Raw genomic sequence first — 22,817 nt, forward strand, 5'->3', positions numbered from 1 at the left:
ATTCCTAATCTTCCTGTTATCATTCCTAATCTTAAAATATTTTTTTTTCTCCAAGGCATATTACTGGATTATATGGCTTTAACTACAGAGGTCCAGGAAGCAACTGTTAGAACTGGACATGGAACAACAGACTGGTTCCACATTGGGAAAGGAATATGTCAAGGCTGTATATTGTCAACCTGCTTATTTAACTTATATGTAGAATACATCATTAGAAACGCTGGGCTGGATGAAGCACAAGCGGGAATCAATATTGCTGGGAGAAATATCAATAACCTCAGATATGAAGGTAACACAACTTTTTATTTTTTTAAATTTTTTAAAATCAATTTTTAAATTTTAATTGGAGGCTAATTACTTTACAATATTGTAATGGTTTTTGCCATACACTGACATGAAATCAGCCATGGTGTATATGTGTTTCCCATTCTGAACCCTCCTCTCACCTCCCTCCCAATCCCATCCCTCTGGGTCATTCCAGTGCACCAGCCCTGAGCACCTTGTCTCATGCATCGAACCTGAACTGGTGATCTATTTCACATATGATAATTTACATGTTTCAACGCTATTCTCTCAAACCATCCCACCCTCGCCTTCTCCCAGAGAGTTCAAAAATCTGTCCTTTATATCTGTGTCTCTTTTGCTGTCTCACATATACAGTCCCTGTTAGCATCTTTCTAAATTCCATATATATGCATCAATATACTGTATTGGTGTTTTTCTTTCTGACTTACTTCACTCTGTATATTAGGCTCCAGTTTCATCCACCTCATTAGAACGATTCAAATGCATTCTTTTTACTAGCTGAGTAAATTTCCATTGTGTATATGTACCACAGCTTTCTTATCCATTCGTCTGCCGATGACATCTATGTTGCTTTCATGTCCTGGCTATTGTAAACAGTGCTGTGATGAACATTGGGGTACACGCATCTCTTTCCATTCTGGTATCCTTGGTGTGTATGCCCAGCAGTGGGATTGCTGGGTCGTATGGCAGTTCTATTTCCAGTTCTTTAAGGAATCTCCACACTGTTATCCATACTGGCTGTACTAATTTGTACTCCCACAAACAGTGAGAGGGTTCTCTTTTCTCCACGCACTCTCTAGCATTTATCGTTTGGAGACGTTTTGATAGCAGCTATTCTGACCGGTGTGAGATGGTACCTCATTGTGGTTTTGATTTGCATTTCTCTAATAATGAGTGATGTTGAACATCTTTTCATGTGTTTGTTAGCCATCTGTATGTCTCCTTTGGAGAAATGTCTGTTTACTTCTTTGGCCCATTTTTTGATCGGGTCATTTATTTTTCTGGCATTGAGCTGCAGGAGCTGCTTGCATATTTTTGAGATTCTTTGTCAGCTGCTTCATTTGCTATTATTTTCTCCCATTCTGAAGGCTGTCTTTTCACCCTGCTTATAGTTTCCTTCGTTGTGAAAAAGCTTTTAAGTTTAATTAGATCCCATTTATTTATTTTTGCTTTTATTTCCATTACTCTGGGAGGTGGGTCATAGAGGATCCTGCTGTGATTTATGTCGGAGAGTGTTTTGCCTATGTTTTCCTCAAAGAGTTTTATAGTTTTTGGTCTTACATTTAGATCTTTAATCCATTTTGAGTTTATTTTTGTGTATGGTGTTAGAAAGTGATCTAGTTTCATTCTTTTACAAGTGGTTGACCAGTTTTCCCAGCACCACTTGTTAAAGAGATTGTCTTTTCTCCATTGTATATTCTTGCCTCCTTTGTCAAAGATAAGGTGTTCATAGGTGCGTGGATTTATCTCTGGGCTTTCTATTTTGTTCCACTGATCTATATTTCTGTCTTTGTGCCAGTACCATACTGTCTTAATGACTGCAGCTTTGTAGTATAGTCTGAAGTCAGGCAGGTTGATTCCTCCAGTTCCATTCTTCTTTCTCAAGACTGCTTTGGCTATTCAAGGTTTTGGTATTTCCATACAAATTGTGAAATTATTTGTTCTAGGTCCCTGAAAAATACCACTGATAGCTTGAATGGGCTTGCACTGAATCTACAGATTGCTTTGGGTAGTATACTCATTTTCACTATATTGACTCTTCCAATCCAGGAACAAGGTATATTTCTCATCTTTCTGTGTCATCTTTAATTTCTTTCATCAGTGTTCTATAGTTTTCTATATATAGGTCTTTTGTTTCTTCAGATAGATTTATTCCTAAGTATTTTATTCTTTTCATTGCAATGGTGAATTAATTGTTTCCTTAATTTCTTTGTTTTCTCATTGTTAGTGTATACAAATGCAAGGGATTTCTGTGTGTTAATTTTATATCCTGCAACTTTACTATATTCATTGATTAGCTCTAGTAATTTTCTGGTGGCATCTTTAGGGTTTTCTAAGTAGAAGATCATGTCATCTGCAAACAGTGATTTTTACTTCTTTTCCAATCTAGATTTCTTTTCTTTTTCTGCTCTGATTTGGTAGAATTCAGTTGTGAAGCCATCTGGTCCTGGGCTTTTGTTTGTTGGAAGATTTTTTATCACAGTTTCAATTTTCACGCTTGTGATGGGTCTGTTAAGATTTTCTATTTCTTCCTGGTTTAGTTTTGGAAAATTATAGTTTTCTAAGAATTTGTCCATTTCTTCCTAGTCCATTTTATTGGCATATAGTTGCTGATAGTAGTCTCTTATGATCCTTTGTATTTCTGTGTTGTCTGCTGTGATCTCTCCATTTTCATTTCTAATTTTGTTGATTTGATGCTTCTCCCATTTTTCTTGATGAGTCTGGCTAATGGCTTGTCTGTTTTATCTATCTTCTCAAAGAACCAGCTTTTAGCTTTGTTGATTTTTGCTATAGTCTCCTTTGTTTCTTTTTCATTTATTTCTGCCCTAATTTTTATGATTTCTTTCCTTCTACTGACCTGGGGTTCTTCATTTCTTCTTTTTCTAGTAGCTTTAGATGTAGAGTTAGGTTATTTAGTTGATTTTTCTCTTGTTTCTTGAGGTAAGCCTGTATTCCCATGAACCTTCCCCTTAGCACTGCTTTTACTGAATCCCATAGGTTTGGGGTTATTATGTTTTTATTTTCATTCGTTTCTATGCATTTTTTTATTTCTTTTTTGACTTCTTCTCTGATTTGTTGGTTATTCAGAAGCGGATGACACCACTTTTATGCCAGAAAGTGAAGAGGAACTAAGGAGTCTCTTGATGAAAGTGAAAGAAGAGAGTGAAAAAGTTGGCTTAAAGCTCAACATTCAGAACACTAAGATCATGGCATCTGGTCCCATCACTTCATGGCAAATAAATGAGGAAACAATGGAAACAGTGACAGACTTTATTTTGGGGGGCTCCAAAATCACTGCAGATGGTGATTGCAGCCATGAAATTAAAAGATGCTTGCTCCCTGGAAGAAAAGTTATGATCAACCTGGACAACATATTAAAAAGTAGAGACGTTACTTTGCTAACAAAGGTCTGTCTAGTCAAAGATATGGTTTTTCCAGTAGTCATGTATGGATGTGAGTTGAACCATAAAGGAAGCTGAGCACCAAAGAACTGATGCCTTTGAACTGTGGTGTTGGAGAAGACTCTTGAGAGTCCCTTGGACTGCAAAGAGATCCAACCAGTCCATCTTAAAGGAAATCGGTACTGAATATTCATTGGAAGGACTGATGCTAAAGCTGAAACTACTATATTCTGGCCACCTGATGCGAAGAACTGACTCACTTGAAAAGACCCTGATACTGGAAAAGATTGAAGACAGGAGGTGAAGGGGACGACAGAGGATGAGATGGTAGGATGGCATGACTGACTCACGAGTTTGAGTAAACTCTGGTAGTTGGTGATGGACAGGGAGGCCTGGCGTGCTGCACCTAAATGGGGTCACAAAGAGTTGCACATGACTGAGTTACTGAACTGAACTATACAGAGGTCCAATGACCTGCAGGCAATTTATATGACATTCTTTATGTTCACGTCTTTTGTATATCCATGCATTAGGGCCATAAGATCATAAGGATAAAGGGTATTAAGAGGATGAAAGAAGGAAATCATTACTTAGAGGATAGAAAAAACATATCCGCAAATCAATCAATGTAATTCACCACATTAACAAATTGAAAAATAAAAACCATATGATTATCTCAATAGATGCAGAGAAGGCCTTTGACAAAATTCAACATCCATTTATGATAAAAACTCTCCAGAAAGCAGGAATAGAAGGAACATACCTCAACATAATAAAAGCTATATATGACAAACCCACAGCAAACATTATCCTCAATGGTGAAAAACTGAAAGCATTTCCCCTAAAGTCAGGAACAAGACAAGGGTGCCCACTTTCACTGCTACTATTCAACATAGTTCTGGAAGTTTTGGCCACAGCAATGAGAGCAGAAAAAGAAATAAAAGGAATCCAAATTGGAAAAGAAGAAGTAAAACTTTCACTGTCTGCAGATGACATGATCCTCTACATAGAAAACCCTAAAGACTCCCCAAGAAAATTACTAGAGCTAATCAATGAATATAGTAGTTGCAGGATATAAAATCAACACACAGAAATCCCTTGCATTCCTATACACTAATAATGAGAAAGTAGGAAAAGAAATTAAGGAAACAATTCCATTCACCATTGCAACGAAAAGAATAAAATATTTAGGAATATATCTACCTAAAGAAACTAAAGACCTATACATAGAAAACTATAAAACACTGGTGAAAGAAATCAAAGAGGACACTAATAGATGGAGAAATATACCATGTTCATGGATCGGAAGAATCAATATAGTGAAAATGAGTATACTACCCAAAGCAATTTACAAATTCAACGCAATCCCTATCAAGCTACCAGCCATATTTTTCACAGAACTAGAACAAATAATTTCAAGATTTGTATGGAAATACAAAAAGCCTAGAATAGCCAAAGCAATCTTGAGAAAGAAGAATGGAACTGGAGGAATCAACCTGCCTGACTTCAGGCTCTACTACAAAGCCACAGTCATTAAGACAGTATGGTACTGGCACAAAGACAGAAATATAGATCAATGGAACAAAATAGAAAGCCCAGAGATAAATCCACACACATATGGACACCTTATCTTTGACAAACGAGGGAAGAATATACAATGGAGTAAAGACAATCTCTTTAACAAGTGGTGCTGGGAAAACTGGTCAACCACTTGTAAAAGAATGAAACTAGATCACTTTCTAACACCATACACAAAAATAAACTCAAAATGGATTAAAGATCTAAATGTAAGACCAGAAAGTATAAAACTCCTAGAGGAGAATATAGGCAAAACACTCTCCGACATAAATCACAGCAGGATCCTCTATGATCACCTCCCAGAATACTGGAAATAAAAGCAAAAATAAACGAATGGGATCTAATTAAAATTAAAAGCTTCTGCACAACAAAGGAAACTATAAGAAAGGTGAAAAGACAGCCTTCAGAATGGGAGAAAATAATAGCAAATGAAGCAACTGACAAACAGCTAATCTCAAAAATATACAAGCAACTTATGCAGCTCAATTCCAGAAAAATAAACGACCCCATCAAAAAATGGGCCAAAGAACTAAATAGACATTTCTCCAAAGAAGACATATGGATGGCTAACAAACACATGAAAAGATGCTCAACATCACTCATTATTAGAGAAATGCAAATCAAAACCACAATGAGGTACCACTTCACACCAGTCAGAATGGCTGCGATCCAAAAATCTGCAAGCAGTAAATGCTGGAGAGGGTGTGGAGAAAAGGGAACCCTCCTACACTGTTGGTGGGAATGCAAACTAGTACAGCCACTTTGGAGAACAGTGTGGAGATTCCTTAAAAAATTGCAAACAGAACTACCTTATGACCCAGCAATCCCACTGCTGGGCATATACACCGAGGAAACCAGAATTGAAAGAGACACATGTACCCCAATGTTCATCGCAGCACTGTTTGTAATAGCCAGGACATGGAAACAACCTAGATGTCCATCGGCAGAGGAATGGATAAGAAAGCTGTGGTACATATACACAATGGAGTATTACTCAGCTGTTAAAAAGAATACATTTGAATCAGTTCTGATGAGATGGATGAAACTGGAGCCGATTATACAGAGTGAAGTAAGCCAGAAAGAAAAACACCAATACAGTATACTAACACATATATATGGAATTTAGAAAGATGGCAATGACGACCCTGTATGCGAGACAGCAAAAAAGACACAGCTGTGTATAACGGACTTTTGGACTCAGAGGGAGAGGGAGAGGGTGGGATGATTTGGGAGAATGGCATTGTAACATGTATACTATCATGTAAGAATCGAATCGCCAGTCTATGTCTGACGCAGGATACAGCATGCTTGGGGCTGGTGCACGGGGATGACCCAGAGAGATGTTATGGGGAGGGAGGTGGGAGGGGGGTTCATGTTTGGGAACGCATGTACACCCGTGGTGGATTCATGTCAATGTATGGCAAAACCAAGAGAGTATTGTAAAGTAAAATAAAGTAAAAAAAAAAGAAAAAAGAAAAAACATATGTCTCCCTTAATGCCACTTAGAGAAAAAGAACTACAAACAATAATATAAAATATATCAACAAGGCAATAAACAGTCAGAGGCATAAATATTAGGCTTCATTTAACTGCAAATCTAGTAATAGACATTAAAAAAATCATGCAAATTACCTCACTTAATTCCACATTTTAAAAAGAAGAGACTAAATTCTCTGGTGGTGGTAGTTGATATGGTTATTATTATTATTAACTGCCTGTTTTTATTCTGCTGTGTTTGGGCATTTGGGAAGTTTCACTAGCTACTCCAAACTAAATGTGTTTTAAAATTACTTTATGATTGATGGATGATATATATACTAGAAATAGTAACTTTCTGTAAACAGGAAGAATTTAAATCTAACTGAACCAGTACAACACTGTAAAGCAATTATCCTCCAATTAAAATAAAACTAACTGCATAATTAGACAAATCAACAGTTACCTATAACTAATGCTTAACCTGTAGGCAGCTTCACAATACTTTCTTCTACCAACCAAATGCTTTTATTGCACATGAATTCACCAGATACTTTAGAATTTCAAGACACAGGGCATTTCTTCCTCTGCATATACCATTTTTACCATAACGGATAGAATGGATTTATGCACCTGGCTCCAATGACTTGAATCATGGAATCATAAGGATTTCTATAATCATTTAAGAGATATGGATTTGATGATCTAGATCTTTTATCCCAACATATGGTCATATTAGGTTTCAAATATGGCTGGCAGAAGAACATTTTAAAATTCTTTACACTAATTCATAAATGGTGTTTTCTGTTTTTAGCTATATTTCTTTATTATATATGTTGAAGTATATAAAATTACTCCAAATCATACCTCTAAGAGAATGATTTAACATTTTGAATACATTCAGACTTTGCACATACATATGAATATATTTAAATGAAAAATAACAAAAAGTTGTAAATAGCACATTCTCTCAAAAACAGGTGATGAATATCTTTTGATACAAATAGTCATCACATCATTATTCCTAGTTCTATAACACTGTTTTATACCAGAGCACTTGAAGACTTCTGGTTCTAACCAAGATGGATTAAACTGAAGACAGTTTATGCTCCCATCTGAAATAAACAACCCAGAACCAAGCAAAATATATGAAACAATGGTTTCAAAACACTGACATCAGCAGTGAAGGCCAGTGATCCCTGAGAGATGGGAAACTGAGCTGAGTTCTACTGTTTCAGCTTACTGTCTTGAGAGTTCTCAGGTCACAGCACTGAGAAGGGAAGTGGAGACAAAGCCTAGGAGATGACCTGTGTTGAGAAGACGCTGCTGAGAGTTCAGGAAGAACAGGCACTTAAAATTTATATGACAGTACTACCAGAGACAAGAGAGTTCTATGGAGAAAGAATCAAAGAACACCAATAAGCATATGCATGTGAAGACACTACCAATGCAGAAGAAAACCAAAAGGATTAGAAAAGGGAACAGTGCGTGGTGTTCCAACAGTCCTGAAAACAGTCCCTGTCCCATCAGCAAGACTGAGAAAACTCATAATGCACGTGGCTTTGATTAGTTACTCGTAACAGTGTTTTCAGGTATGGCTGTGGTAAATCTTAGAAAGGTAGTGTCTTAGTAGTAGGGAATAATTAGCTCTAGATTGAGTATTGTTCCAACACTTGCAATACAAACCCACAAAACAAAATATGAACACACCAAACTGCCTCCAAGTAACATAAGAACTTCCCAGGACAAAGCTAAAGATTTATAGGACCACAAAAATATCCAGTAAACAACAAAGTAAAACCATAATGTCTGGCATCCAATGAAAGATTACTACACATGTAGACAGGCAGAAAAACACAAGACACACAGTAAGAAGAAAAATCAACCAATCAAAAATGATCCAGAATTCAATCTGATGTTAGAATTGGCACAAAAGGACACTGAAAACAGTTATAACTGTGTTCAATATGTTCAAAGGCCAGGGAACATAGAAAACCCAAACCAAACTATAGGGATTAAACAAACTAAACTATCTGAGATAAAAATACACTGAAAGGAATTAATGGCAGATTAGACATTAAAAAGTTTCCTGGACATGAATGAAACACACACAAAAAGACTAAAACTGACAGAGTATCAGTAAATTATGGCCTAACATATGCACAGAGTTCCCAAAGGAGAGAGGTAAGAGGGGAAAAAAACAAAGTTGCATTAAATTTAATACAAATTTCATTTGTTTCACTTAAACTTCTTTAAAAGATAGCTGACTTTTAAAATAAAAATAGCAGAAATGTAGGCTGGGGTCTTACCATATATTAAAAATAAAATGTGTATAATATATGTTCCTTGACCCCAAAAGAATTAAACTAGAAACTGATGACAGAAGCTTTCTGGAGAACTCACAAATATATATGCTTCTAAGTAATTCACAAAAGAAGAAATCAAGACAGAAATTTAGAAAAACATAGGAATTAGTGGGGTATTATTACAGTAGTGCTTAAGGGAAACTTTATAGCTTCAAATGCCTGTCTTATAAAAAAAAGAAAAATGGGTTCTACTTTAAACTAGAAACATACAAGCAAATGAAACCAAAAGTAAATAATTTTTTTTTAAATAAAGAAAATAATAGAGATCAGCATGGAAATCAGTGAAACAGAAAAGAAAATCAATGAAACTAAAATCTGGGTTTTGTTTTGTTTTTAAAAGAGATCATTAAGATCTTCCATACTTCTAGTCATAGTGTCCAGGAAAAAAAGAAACAGGATAACCACTATCAGAAATGAGAGGTGACATCACCACATAGTTTGCTGCTGCTGCTGCTGCTGCTAAGTCGCTTCAGTCGTGTCCCACTCTGTGTGACCCCATAGATGGCAGCCCACAAGGCTCCCCCGTCCCTGGGATTCTCCGGGCAAGAACACTGGAGTGGGTTGCCGTATCTTTCTCCATCACATAGTCTACACATATTTAACTTTATGATAGTAAATTTACAACTTGGATGAAATGGATAGATTCCGTGAAAGACATAAACTATCAAAATTTGCCTGTATCTATTAAAGAAATTAAATCCTTTCCATGAAACAAAACTCTAGGCCCAGATGCTATCACTGGTGAATTCTACCAAATATTTAGAAAAGAGACAATATCGATTCAACACAAACTCATCTAAAAAACCAAAAAGGATGGAAAATTTTGATCTCATTTTATGAGGTCAGCTTTACCTTCACACCAAAACAAGATAAAGACATTCTGAGGGAAAAAAAAACTACAAACCAATATCCTTTATTAACATCTATGTAAAATTTCTAAACAAAGATTTGGCAAATTAAATCTAACAATGTACTGTCAGAATAACAGATCATGTTTATTCAGGAATACAAGGTTGGTTTAACATTTAAAAATCAATAAAGGTAACTTACAATATTAACAAACTAAAAAAGGAAAATTGTATGATAGTCTCAACAAATGCAGAAAAGGTATCAAACAAAATCCAATATAACACTACTAATTAAAAACTATCAGCAAATTAACGAGAGGGTTAACTTTTACTACGTAATAAAGAGAATCTTAAAAATACCTATAACATGATTTTTAATACCAAAAGATAAATACTTTCCTATTCAAGATTATATTGGACAGTCTTACCAATAAAATCAACAAAGAAAAAGGAATAAAAAGTATCCAGACTGATATCATAGTCTTTTGAGAAAGTATGATGAGATCTACTAAAAAAGTAGTAGAATAAGTGAGTTTAGCATGGTTGTAAGATACAAGATCAACAGAAAAATCAACTGCATTTCTACATATTAGAGATGAACAATTGGAAAATTAAAAGTTTTCCCAAAAACATATAAAATACTTTGAGATAAATCTGGCAAAAGATGTGAAATACTTGTACACTAATAATAAAACATTAATGAAGTTAAAAATATCTAAATAAGAGATATAACTTGTTTATAGGTCAGAAGATTCAATTCTGCAATGATGACAAATCTTCTCCAATGGATGCACGCATCCAACACAATTCCAGTCAAAAGCCCAGCAGTCATATTCATAGAAACCAACTAGGTGATTCTGTAATTCATACGGAAACAAAAAGTCCTACAACAGTGAAAGCAACTTTGAAAAGGAAGTTGAAAAAGTAACACTATATGATTTCAAAAATAATTACAGAGCTAGAATAATCAAAAAAATACTGTATTGTACAGGAAGATCCCCAAGGAAAAGAAATGCAAGAAAGCAAAATGGCTGTCTGGGGAGGCCTTAAAATAGCTGTGAAAAGAAGAGAAGCAAAAAGCAAAGGAGAAAAGGAAAGATACAAGCATCTGAATGCAGAGTTCCAAAGAATAGCAGGAAGATATAAGAAAGCTTTCTTCAGTGATCAGTGCAAAAAAATAGAGGAGAACAACAGAATGGGAAAGACTAGAGATCTCTTCAAGAAAATTAGAGATACCAAGGGAACATTTCAGGCAAAGATGGGCTCAATAAAGGACAGAAATGGTATGGACCTAACAGAAGCAGAAGATATTAAGAAGAGGTGGCAAGAATACACAGAAGAACTGTACAGAAAAGATCTTCACGACCCAGATAATCACGATGGTGTGATCACTCATCTAGAGCCAGACATCTTGGAATGTGAAGTCAAGTGGGCCTTACAAAGCATCACTACGAACAAAGCTAGTGGAGGTGATGGAATTCCAGTTGACCTGTTTCAAATCCTGAAAGATGATGCTGTGAAAGTGCTGCACTCAATATGCCAGCAAATTTGGAAAACTCAGCAGTGGCCACAGGACTGGAAAAGGTCCGTTTTCATTCCAACCCCAAAGAAAGGCAATGCCAAAGAATGCTCAAACTACCGCACAATTGTACTCATCTCACATGCTAGTAAAGTAATGCTCAAAATTCTCCAAGCCAGACTTGAGCAATACGTGAACCGTGAACTTCCTGATGTTCAAGCTGGTTTTAGAAAAGGCAGAGGAACCAGAGATTGCTAACATCTGCTGAATCATGGAAAAAGCAAGAGACTTCCAGAAAAAGATCTATTTCTGCTTTATTGACTATGCCAAAGCCTTTGACTGTGTGGATCACAACAAACTGTGGAAAATTCTTAAAGAGACAGGAATAACAGACCACCTGACCTGCCTCTTGAGAAATCTGTATGCAGGTCAGGAAGCAACAGTTAGAACTGGACATGGAACAACAGACTGGTTCCAAATAGGAAAAGGAGTACGTCAAGGCTGTATATTGTCACCCTGCTTCTTTAACTTATATGCAGAGTACATCATGAAAAACGCTGGACTGGAAGAAACACAAGCTGGAATCAAGATTGCCGGGAGAAATATCAATAACCTCAGATATGCAGATGACACCACCCTTATGGCAGAAAGTGAGGAGGAACTAAAAAGCCTCTTGATGAAAGTGAAAGAGGAGAGTGAAAAAGTTGGCTTAAAGCTCAACATTCAGAAAACGAAGATCATGGCATCTGGTCCCATCACTTCATTGGAAATAGATGGGGAAACAGTGGAAACAGTGTCAGACTTTATTTTGGGGGGCTCCAAAATCACTGCAGATGGTGATTGCAGCCATGAAGTTAAAAGACACTTACTCCTTGGAAGGAACACTATGAGCAACCTAGACAGCATATTCAAAAGCAGAGACATTACTTTGCCAACAAAGGTCCATCTAGTCAAGGCTATGGTTTTTCCAGTAGTCATGTATGGATGTGAGAGTTGGACTGTGAAGAAGGCTGAGTGCCAAAGAATTGATGCTTTTGAACTGCGGCGTTGGAGAAGACTCTTGAGAGTCCCTTGGACTGCAAGGAGATCCAACCAGTCCATTCTGAAGGAGATCAACCTTGGGACTTCTTTGGAAGGAATGATGCTGAAGCTGAAACTCCAGTACTTTGGCCACCTCATGTGAAGAGTTGACTCATTGGAAAAGACTCTGATGCTGGGAGGAATTGGGGGCAGGAGGAGAAGGGGACGACAGAGGATGAGATGGCTGGATGGCATCACTGACTTGACGGAGGTGAGTCTGAGTGAATTCCGGGAGTTGGTGATGGACAGGGAGGCTGGCATGATGCGATTCATGGGGTCGCAAAGAGTCGGACACAACTGAGCGACTGAATTGAACTGAACTGAACATAAAGACAGATTAACACTTCATGGAACTGAAGAGAATGCAGACAAAATCCCACATACACAAGGACAACTGATTTATGACAAAGATGCAAAAGAAATGCAGTGTAGAAAGGATAACCTTTTCAACAGACTGTGTTGAACAACTGAGTATCAACAGGCCAACAATTAACTTGGAACCATACCCTGCACCATACACGAAATTTAATTCAACGTATAGCATAGACCTAAATATAAAACCTACATCAGTAAGACTTCTAAAAGAGAGCACAGGAAGAAGATATGACACATTAAAAAAAAAAAAAATGAACTGGACTTCATCAAAATTAAGTACTTCATTGGAAAACCACTGTTAACAGGATGAAAAGACAAGTAACATACTATAAGAAATTCTTTGTAAAGCGTATGTGTAATAAAAGACTTTTATCCAAAATATACTAAGAAGTCTAGAAACTCAAAAAGAGAGCAAATAATAAATAGATAAAATGGGTAAATGGGAAATAATCAAATGAAAAGATGTTCAACATCATTAGTCATTACAGAAATGTAAATTATAACTATAATCGTATACCACCACCCACCCATCAGAATAACTCATCTTAAAAAGGCATACCATAAACTGGCAAAGAGGAATGAAAACTCCTGTACACTGCTGGCAGGGATATACATTGGTACAATTACTCTATAAAAAGTTTAGCATTTCCTTAAAAAGTTAAACGTAAGGTACCTACTTTTTGATCTAGCTGTTTCATTCATAGTTATTTACCCAAGGAAAAAGGAGATATATCTCCACATAAAGATTTGTACTTCAATGTCCACAATGCTTTACTTGACCAAAACTGTAAACAACTCAAATGCCCATCAACAGATAAATGGATAAACCAATTGTGTTATATCCATAAGATGGAATACTACTCAGCACGAACTACTGATTCATGACAACATGCTTGAATCTCAAAATAACTGTGCTTAAATTATGTCAGTAAAGTAAATTAGAAAAAAAGCATACATTGGATGATTCCATCTATTTAAAACTCTACTCATCTACTGACAGAAAGCAAATCAATAATTGGTTTTAGAGGAAGGTAAATCATGGCAGGAGGGAAGAATTACAAAAGGGTAGAAGGAAACCTCTGCAGCTGCTGATCTGTTCACTAACTTGACTGTAGTTGCTGCTGCTGCTGCTGCTGCGGCTAAGTCACTTCAGTCGTGTCCGACTCTATGTGACCCCATGGACAGCAGCCCACCAGGCTCCCCCATCCCTGGGATTCTCCAGGCAAGAACACCAGAGTGGGTTGCCATTTCCTTCTCCAATGCAAGAAAGTGAAAAGTGAAAGTGGAGTCACTCAGTTGTGTCCAACTCTTGGCGACCCCATGGACTGCAGCCTACCAGGCTCCTCCATCCATGGGATTTTCCAGGCAAGAGTACTGGAGTGGGGTGCCATTGCCTTCTCCATTGATTGTAGTTACAGCTTCAAAATAAATCTAATTGTTCACTTCAAGTATGTACAGTTTATTGTATATCAACTGTACTTCAATAAAGCTATTTAGAAAAATGGAATGGAAATGATGCCTGACTTGGAAACTTTTGCTCTCTTGAAAAGCTTCTACCATCACAGTAAAAAACAAAACAAAACAAACTTTATCTTGCCTACTGGAAAATAAGAAGTTACAAAGAAAACCAAAGTGGACAGCAACAGTCAACTATCAGACATGTAACTAAAAGACCATCCAGCATCAGCAGAGCTCTCAGATGTCTGCAGTCACATCAGTACTACGGGCACTGAGATCAGGAGAACCGCTTGACCAAACCCATGGCAAATCACAGAAGAGTCAACAAATGGTTGTTCTGAGCCACCATTTTGAAGTTAGATATTAAATGTGAAAAATAACAACTCTAACAAAAACAGTATAACTTAAGAATATATATAATTTAAGGGACTATAAATAGTATAATTTAAGGACGTCAAATTATAGAAATAAGAGCAAAATTCAAAGACATCCAGGAGAAGAGCAATCACTTCCAAAACATTGTTTGGTCAAACCAAGATGAAAAAGAAAGGAGAGAGAGATGAATGAGTACTATGTAGAACACTATATTCCTCTACAACTTGCTGTAGTCCACTCTCTTTGCTTTCGGCTGTTATTTGGTGACTCAATACATTAACATGTTAGCAAGAGGAGGGCAGAAAAACCCGACAATGAAACAACAGGAATTCTAACTTAAACTGATGTTTTTCCCTTATTCAAAAAAAAGTTATATTCTAATACATGTTATAGTAACTCTCATGTTGTGGCAGATAATGTACACTTCCATTTAGCTAAGAGTGAGAGAATATCAAGGGTAGCAAGGAGAAACAGAGTTGGAATGGCAGGTTGAGGCCAGATCACAAGATGCCTTGAATATTAGACTAAGAAGTTTAGAATACATTTTGAATACAAGAAGCAGCCACCAAAAGGTTTGAAAGTAAGAATAAAGGCTGTGATTTACAAACAGTGAAGAAGGCTGAGTGCCGAAGATTTGATGCTTTTGAACTGTGGTGTTGGAGAAGAGTCTTGAGAGTTCCTTGCACTGCAAAGAGATACAACCAGTCCATTCTGAAGATCAGCCCTGGGATTTCTTTGGAAGGAATGATGCTGAAGCTGAAACTCCAGTACTTTGGCCACCTCATGTGAAGAGCTGACTCATTGGAAAAGACTCTGATGCTGGGAGGGATTGGGGGCAGGAGGAGAAGGGGACAACAGAGGATGAGATGGCTGGATGGCATCACTGGCTCGATGGACGTGAATCTGAGTGAACTCCGGGAGTTGGTGATGGACAGGGAGGCCTGGCATGCTGTAATTCATGGGGTCGCAAAGAGTCGGACACGACTGAGCGACTGAACTGAACTGATGCATAATTTAGGCACATTTCAAGTAGACACAAATAAAAAATAGCTGAAAGTTTTGAGTTCTAGGCATTCTACAAAATATACTAAAGGCCTGTGCTAAGGTAATGACAATGAGAATAAAGAGGATGCCAATAAATTAGAGTCAGGATTTAGCAAAATACTGGTGATTGGAAGAGAATGCAGAATCAAGAGACTCCAGGTTTTTTCCTATTATAAGCAAAGCCTCAATAAAAATATTTATGCATATGCCAAATACACTGGTGCTTCTTGCCACATAGAGTACTAGGAATGAGACAGCACTTAAAATTCATTTTAATGTTCCTTGTGCACATATATCAGAGAAGGTGATGGCAACCCACTCCAGTACTCTTGCCTGGAAAATCCCATGGATGGAGGAGCCTGGTAGGCTGCAGTCCATGGGGTCGCGAAGAGTCGTCGCATATGACTGAGCGACTTCACTTTCACTTTTCACTTTGATGCATTGGAGAAGGAAATGGCAACCCACCCCAGTGTTCTTGCCTGGAGAATCCCAGGGACGGGGGAGCCTGGTTGGCTGGCTGCCGTCTATGGGGTCGCACAGAGTTGGACACGACTGAAGTGACTTAGCAGCAGTGCACACACACACACACACACACACACACACACACACACACACACAAATTGTCTGAAACTGAGGAAAACTGTAGGGATATTTATGGTCTAGTATCATATCTACTAAAATGATATTCTACTTTTGATATTCAGAGAAAACACTCTGAAATGCTATGGGCCAATTCTTAAAATGGTAAAGGATTTTCTTTCTCACACTTAAAATATTAAGGTACAAATTGATAAGGAGGTGACTGTGGCTCTGTTAATGATACAGTAATAGAATTTTTAATATAACTGACATGCCAGAGCACACAATGACTATTCTTGGCGGTTGAGGGGAAGGCCATAAAAAGTGCTTTGGTTTTGACTTAAAAGTGCAGAGAGAGACTGATGTTGTATTGCTCTACAGGTCATATAACTGTATACGCTTCTCACACAGTCTACTGATGTTTTTGTAAAAGCAAACTGCAAAATATCTCCTGGATTCAGCTTTATTCCATAATAGCTAGTGGGATTAAACAACCATGCTAACAGTGAAAGGCAGTAAAGCAAAATTATTAAGACTTTCAAATTCTAGAAACAGGCTTCATGGGTTAGAATTTCATTATCAGCAGTGCGATCTGAAGTACATAATATCTATGTAATCTGGGGCAGGTGCTTTAATCTGTCTACCACAATCAACTCAACCGTATGATGGAAATAACAAAATTACGTATCATCAGAGGATTGTTATGAAAAATAATTTTAATGCACATAGGCACTTAAATAGTGCCTACCACAGAGCAGGCACCAAAAAAGTTAACCATCATAATAACTCAATTTTTAAGTAAGTAGTTAATTCACAATCAATGGATTCATGTACGAGGCTAAGAAAATGTAAAATACATTTGAGACAAAGGACCATCAAAATTATAAAGCTTTAGAATCCAATTAAACTTCTAATTATCTAGTAAGTTCACTTATCTAATACACATGGTATGGTAATATATAATTTTTAATATTATTTTTATGTGTCCCTTTATAGATTATCTTTTAGTACAAATGACTGCAAAGAAGAGTGATTGCTTTGTACTGTGTGTGATCAGTCGTGTTCAACTCCTTGTGACCCCATGGAGTCTGCACCAGGCTCCACTGTCCATGGAATTTTCCAGGCAAGAATAATTCCTACTTCAAGTGATTGCCTCACTGAACAGATAATACAAAAATACCAGTGACCTTACTAAACTATTATCAAATGATAGTTCTCCATCTGTATTATTCTACATTATAGTACATTATAATATAAAAAATGAAGATAAAATATAACCTCTTTTGCAGGCAGAGGCAAATGAAACTTGAACAATGGGATGAAATGGTTTACTTTGAGTTAGCTTCTGCTAAGATGGAAAGACTGAACCCACATTCGTAACTTTCTTCTTTTCTCAGTTGCTGTTGTTCTTACTTGTTAAATAGTGTCTGACTCTTGCCACCCCATGGACTGTAGCCTGCCAGGCTCCTCTGTCCATGGAATTTCCTAGGCAAGAAATACTGGAGTGGGTAGCCATTTCCTTCTCCAGAGGATCTTCCCAACCCAGGGACCAAACCTGCATTTCCTGCGTCTCCTGTATTGCAGGCAGACACTTTACCTGCTGACCCATCTGGGACTACAACACAGTTACCAAAAAGCATGCTGTGACTGCTCCCAGAAGTAAATGCTGACAGGGCTTGCTCCTTGGAAGGAAAGCTATGACAAACCCAGACAGCATAACAAAAAGCAGAAACATTACTTTGGCGACAAAGGTCTGTATAGTCAAAGCTTTGGTTTTTCCAGTAGTCATGTACAAATGGGAGAGTTGGACCATAAAGAAAGCTGAGTTGTCAAAGAATTAATGCTTTCAAACTGTTTCAAACTGTGGTGCTGAAGTAGACTCTTGAGAGTCCCTTGAACAGAAAGGAGATGAAACCAGTCAATCCTAAAGGAAATCAACCCTGATTATTCACTGGGAAGGATGGATGCTGAAGGTCAAGGTACAATACTTTGGCCACCTGATGTGAAGAGCTTACTGACTGGAAAAGACCCTGATGCTGGGAAAGACTGAGTACAAGAGAAGAGGGCAATAGAGAATGAGATGGTTAGATGGCATCATCGACACAATGGACATGAGTTTGAGCAAACTCTGGGAGATAGTGTGGCATGCTGCAGTGCTGGGAGCCAGCATGAGGAACTCCGCCCATGACAAACGTCATGAGGAAGGAGGTTTGGCATACCCAAAAGCCTGATCAAGCCTCAGGAAACCCCCTGTTCCCGAGCACTTACCCCCAAAACCAGAGTCTATCTACTTCACTGTTTCACGCTCTTGCCTACACCTCTGACTTTATGGGGGGCTGCTCCCCACCAGTTCTCTCGGAGAAGGAGTAAACGTGCAGCTCCAAGTCAATAAAAATTCCTGGGCGTGACAAGAGTGTTTCAACTCCTCTGAAGGTTATCTAGCACACCTGTATAGGTTCGGCTGGCCACATGTGATTGTTTACAGCCTCCCAATCTGAGAGGCACGAGATGTTTTAGAGTTACTAAAGGCAAGTTCTTTTGGGAAGTTAGAAATTACTAGTATAGTGGGTTGGTTAGGAATTATATTGGTGAAGGGTTTTTCATTTGTTGTGCCAATAATTGCTGCTAATTCCCTGCCCTGGGTGTGACAAGGGTGTCTCAGGTCAAACCTTTCTGCTGGCAAACTAGCTTGTGTGACAGGATTATCCATACTCCTGCCATTGTTTACTACCTCTCAACCATAAACAGCACAGAGAGTTTGGAGTATTTTGAGAGTCTTAATTAGCATAGGGCTTTTCTCATTGTTGAGTCAATGATTGCCACCAGGCCTCCATATCCTTAGGCACCTGGGAATATATTAATCAATGTATTTGGAATATAGAAAAGGAAATATAGTAGTTTTTAAGGTTAGCAATACTAGACTTTCTGAGTTAATGAATTTTCTCTTTTGTAATAGATCACTGTACTTTGTTATAAATCACTGTGTCCTTGCTATGTAAAAATGTAACTTTATCACTATCTTAAGGGGAACATTGGTGAAAGGATTTTCATTTGTTGGGCTGATGTTTGCTGCTAAATCTCCATATTCCCTGCCTTTATAATAAATATAACTAGCATATAGAAGAAATAAGTATTAATCTTTAAGCATATAGGAGAAATAAGTATTAACCTTTAAGATTAATCATGTTAACCTTGGGTTAAATAAATTCCTTTCTTGATTGTAATTCACTACACCCTCACCCTATAGGAATGCAACTTTATTTGGAGGGTGGTGCCTGGTTTAAGAAAAAACACCCTTGGAAAAAATAAGTTTTTTGGTTATCAGAAAGAAAGAATAAATGTCAGCAGGCCTCATGGCCAGAAGATGATGTAAAACCCCTAAGATCTTTTTTTATGTAAAGCACCTGATTTTGATAAAGGTCAGGCCTGCTGACTCCCACGTGACTCTGTATTCATCCCTATGTGTAACAAAAGGTATATGCTGCTGCTGCTGCAGCTGCTAAGTCACTTCAGTTGTGTCCGACTCTGTGTGACCCCATAGACGGCAACCCATCAGGCTCCCCCATCCCTGGGATTCTCCAGGCAAGAACACTGGAGTGGGTTGCCATTTCCTTCTCCAATGCATGAAAGTGAAAAGTGAAAGTGAAATCGCTCAGTCGTTTCCGACTCAGCGACCCCATGGACTGCAGCCTACCAGGCTCCTCCGTCCATGGGATTTTCCAGGCAAGAGTTCTGGAGTGGGGTGCCATTGCCTTCTCCAACAAAAGGTATATAAGCAAACCCCAAAATAAAGAAATCGATCAGTTTCTGGAAAGACTGATTCCCCCGTGTTGTTCTTTCTTGCTCCCCGTTTTTCTGGCTGAATTCCCATCTGGAGTGTGGGTGCTCACCACGTCTACTTACTTGCCCTGGCTTTCAAGCCCATGCGAGAAGGAGCCCAAGGAGGGGCACCTTCCGATATTCAAGTGGCGCCAGTGGCCTAACGTAGATGGTGCAAATTCCTTGTCTTGGAATTTTATCAGTATCCCACGTAAACCAAGTTATTCAGCCTCTTTTTCTCTCCTACTGTTTTCTGGCCAAATTCCCATCTGGTGCATGGGTACCCACCAAGCCTGCTAATTTTGCCTGGGCTTCTAAGATCGGACGGGCAGGGGGGGGGGCCTCAGTGCCTCCTCTCCTTCAGGAGAACGGGAAGACGCCTGTGGCCTACATAGGTGGTGATTGGTATTCCATGTAAACCAAGTTATTCAGCCTCCTTTTCTCTGCTAATTTTCTAATGCCTCTCTATCTGTAATTAAATAAGTTATTTCCAAGGATGCCAACTCCGTCCCCACCTTCAAATCACCCTGGATCCACCAGGGCTGGACCCCGGCACTGCAGTCCATGGGGTTGCAGAGTCAGACTCGACTCAGCGACTGAACAAAAACAAAGACAGGAAAGCAACCTAACTGTCCATTGACAGATGAATGAATAAAAGATGTTGTACATACAGTGGATTATCACTCAGTCATAGAAAGAATGAAATAATGCCCATGTGCAGCAACATGGATGGACTTAGAGATTATCATAAGGAAAGTAAGTCAGATACACAAAGACAAATATTATATGATACCACTTATATATGCAATCTAAAATATAATACAATGATCTTTTTCACAAAACAGAAATAGACTCACAGACATAGAAAACAAATTTATGGTTACTAAAGGGGGAAGGAGGTGTAGGAAAGATAAATTAGGAATTGGGGATTAGCAGATACAGACAACTAAATATATAATAAATAACCAAGGTCCTACTATACAGCACAGGGAACTATATTTAATATCCTGTAACAAACCACAAAAGAAAAGGATGTAAATAAATATATAAAACTGAATCACTTTGCTGTACAACAGAAACTAACACAACACTGTAAATTAACTACATTTCAATTAAAATAAAGTTAGTGTTCCCTATGATCAAAATTGATTCCTCAAAGTGCTAATCTGTAATTTTACAATTTCATGTGAAAATGTCTTTTCCAACCCATACTGCCAAATACTGACATCAATCCATGAGCATGATTTTAATTGAATACATTCATCACTTGATAGGCAATTATACAGTCTACCACATTTCTTCTATGTTTGCATGTTAACATGTCACTACATTGTAATCACTTCCAATTGAAGGTTAGGTGGAAGCACTCCTCATTTGTACAATGGGTTCTGAAATATGGAAATTTCTTCCATAACGGCATCAAAGTTCAAAAAAATACTATCAGAACCATGGCTTGAATTCAGAAAAAAATATCCATTGCTAATTTTTCTTAGACATCTCACTTCTTGTTAACTTTTGACAGCAATGGAAGTATAAAAAGCAGCCTGACATTACTTGTAATTCAAACATTTAGTTCAGTTCAGTCGCTCAGTCGTGTCCGGCTCTTTGTGACCCCATGAATCACAGCATGCCAGGCCTCCCTGTCCACCACCGACTCCCAGAGCTTACCCAAACTCAAGCCCATCAAGTCAGCGATGCCATCTAGCCATTTCATCCTCTGTCATCCCCTTCTCCTCCTGCCCCCAATCCCTCCCAGCATTAGGGTCTTTTCCAATGAGTCAACTCTTCACACGAGGTGGCCAAAGTACTGGAGTTTCAGTTCAGTTCAGTTCAGTCGCTCAGTCGTGTCCGACTCTTTGCGACCCCATGCAGCTTTAGCAACATTCCTTCCAAAGAAATCCCAGGGCTGATCTTCTTCAGAATGGACTGGCTGGATCTCCTTGCAGTCCAAGGGACTCTCAAGAGTCTTCTCCAACACCACACTTCAAAAGCATCAATTCTTTGGCGCTCAGCTTTCTTCACAGTCCAACTCTCACATCCATACATGACCACTGGAAAAACCATAGCCTTGACTAGATGGACCTTTGTTGGCAAAGTAATGTCTCTGCTTTTGAATATACTATCTAGGTTGGTCATAACTTTTCTTCCAAGGAGTAAGCGTCTTTTAATATCATGGCTGCAGTCACCATCTGCAGTGATTTTGGAGCCCCCCAAAATAAAGTCTGACACTGTTTCCACTGTTTCCCCATCTATTTCCCATGAAGTGATGGGACCGGATGCCATGATCTTGTTGAGCTTTAAGCCAACTTTTTGACTCTCCTCTTTCACTTTCATCAAGAGGCTTTTTAGTTCCTCTTCACTTTAGGCCATAAGGGTGGTGTCATCTGCATCAGTTGTCATGAAAATGGCTTAACCACATATAAATTTCTGACTGCTAAGTCAATGAAAGGCTTTGGGCTTGGGCAAGTCAGAATATTCAGCTTCTATTTCTAACAAAAACTTAAAATATAACCATCTGTTTTACAATGTTTACCCAAGGATTAGTTTTGTAAATTTGCCAACTAAGCCTTTTTCTGCTCCGTGTTTTTTTTACCACCATCAATTAGAACACGTTAGCAGATTCTACTTCAGGTTATATTGAATTAGTGGTCTCTCAACCTTTTTGAAAAATTTTTCACCTGTTGTTTCACACATGCTATTCATGGGGAATAATTCATAATCATTTCACACTCTGCCTTAACTATTCAAATAACAACTGAGCAGAATTAACATCTGTCAATTCATCACAAGAACCAAGCAAACGTACTTTGATTGCACCTTCATTTTAATTTTTTGTATTTGTGAAAAAAATTCTCATGTGATGAGTCCATTT

The 22,817-nt window shown here is 38.0% G+C and overlaps 1 protein-coding gene across 2 annotated transcripts in view; it reads right to left on the reverse strand.

Annotated features, from left to right (window-relative positions):
* Positions 1-22,817, reverse strand: part of RIC1 (RIC1 homolog, RAB6A GEF complex partner 1) — a 142,995-nt gene that overhangs the window by 73,343 nt on the left and 46,835 nt on the right. The window lies entirely within an intron of this gene.

This window comes from Capricornis sumatraensis, chromosome 6 (assembly GCF_032405125.1).
Source record: "Capricornis sumatraensis isolate serow.1 chromosome 6, serow.2, whole genome shotgun sequence".
NCBI classification, from domain to species: Eukaryota; Metazoa; Chordata; class Mammalia; order Artiodactyla; family Bovidae; genus Capricornis; species Capricornis sumatraensis.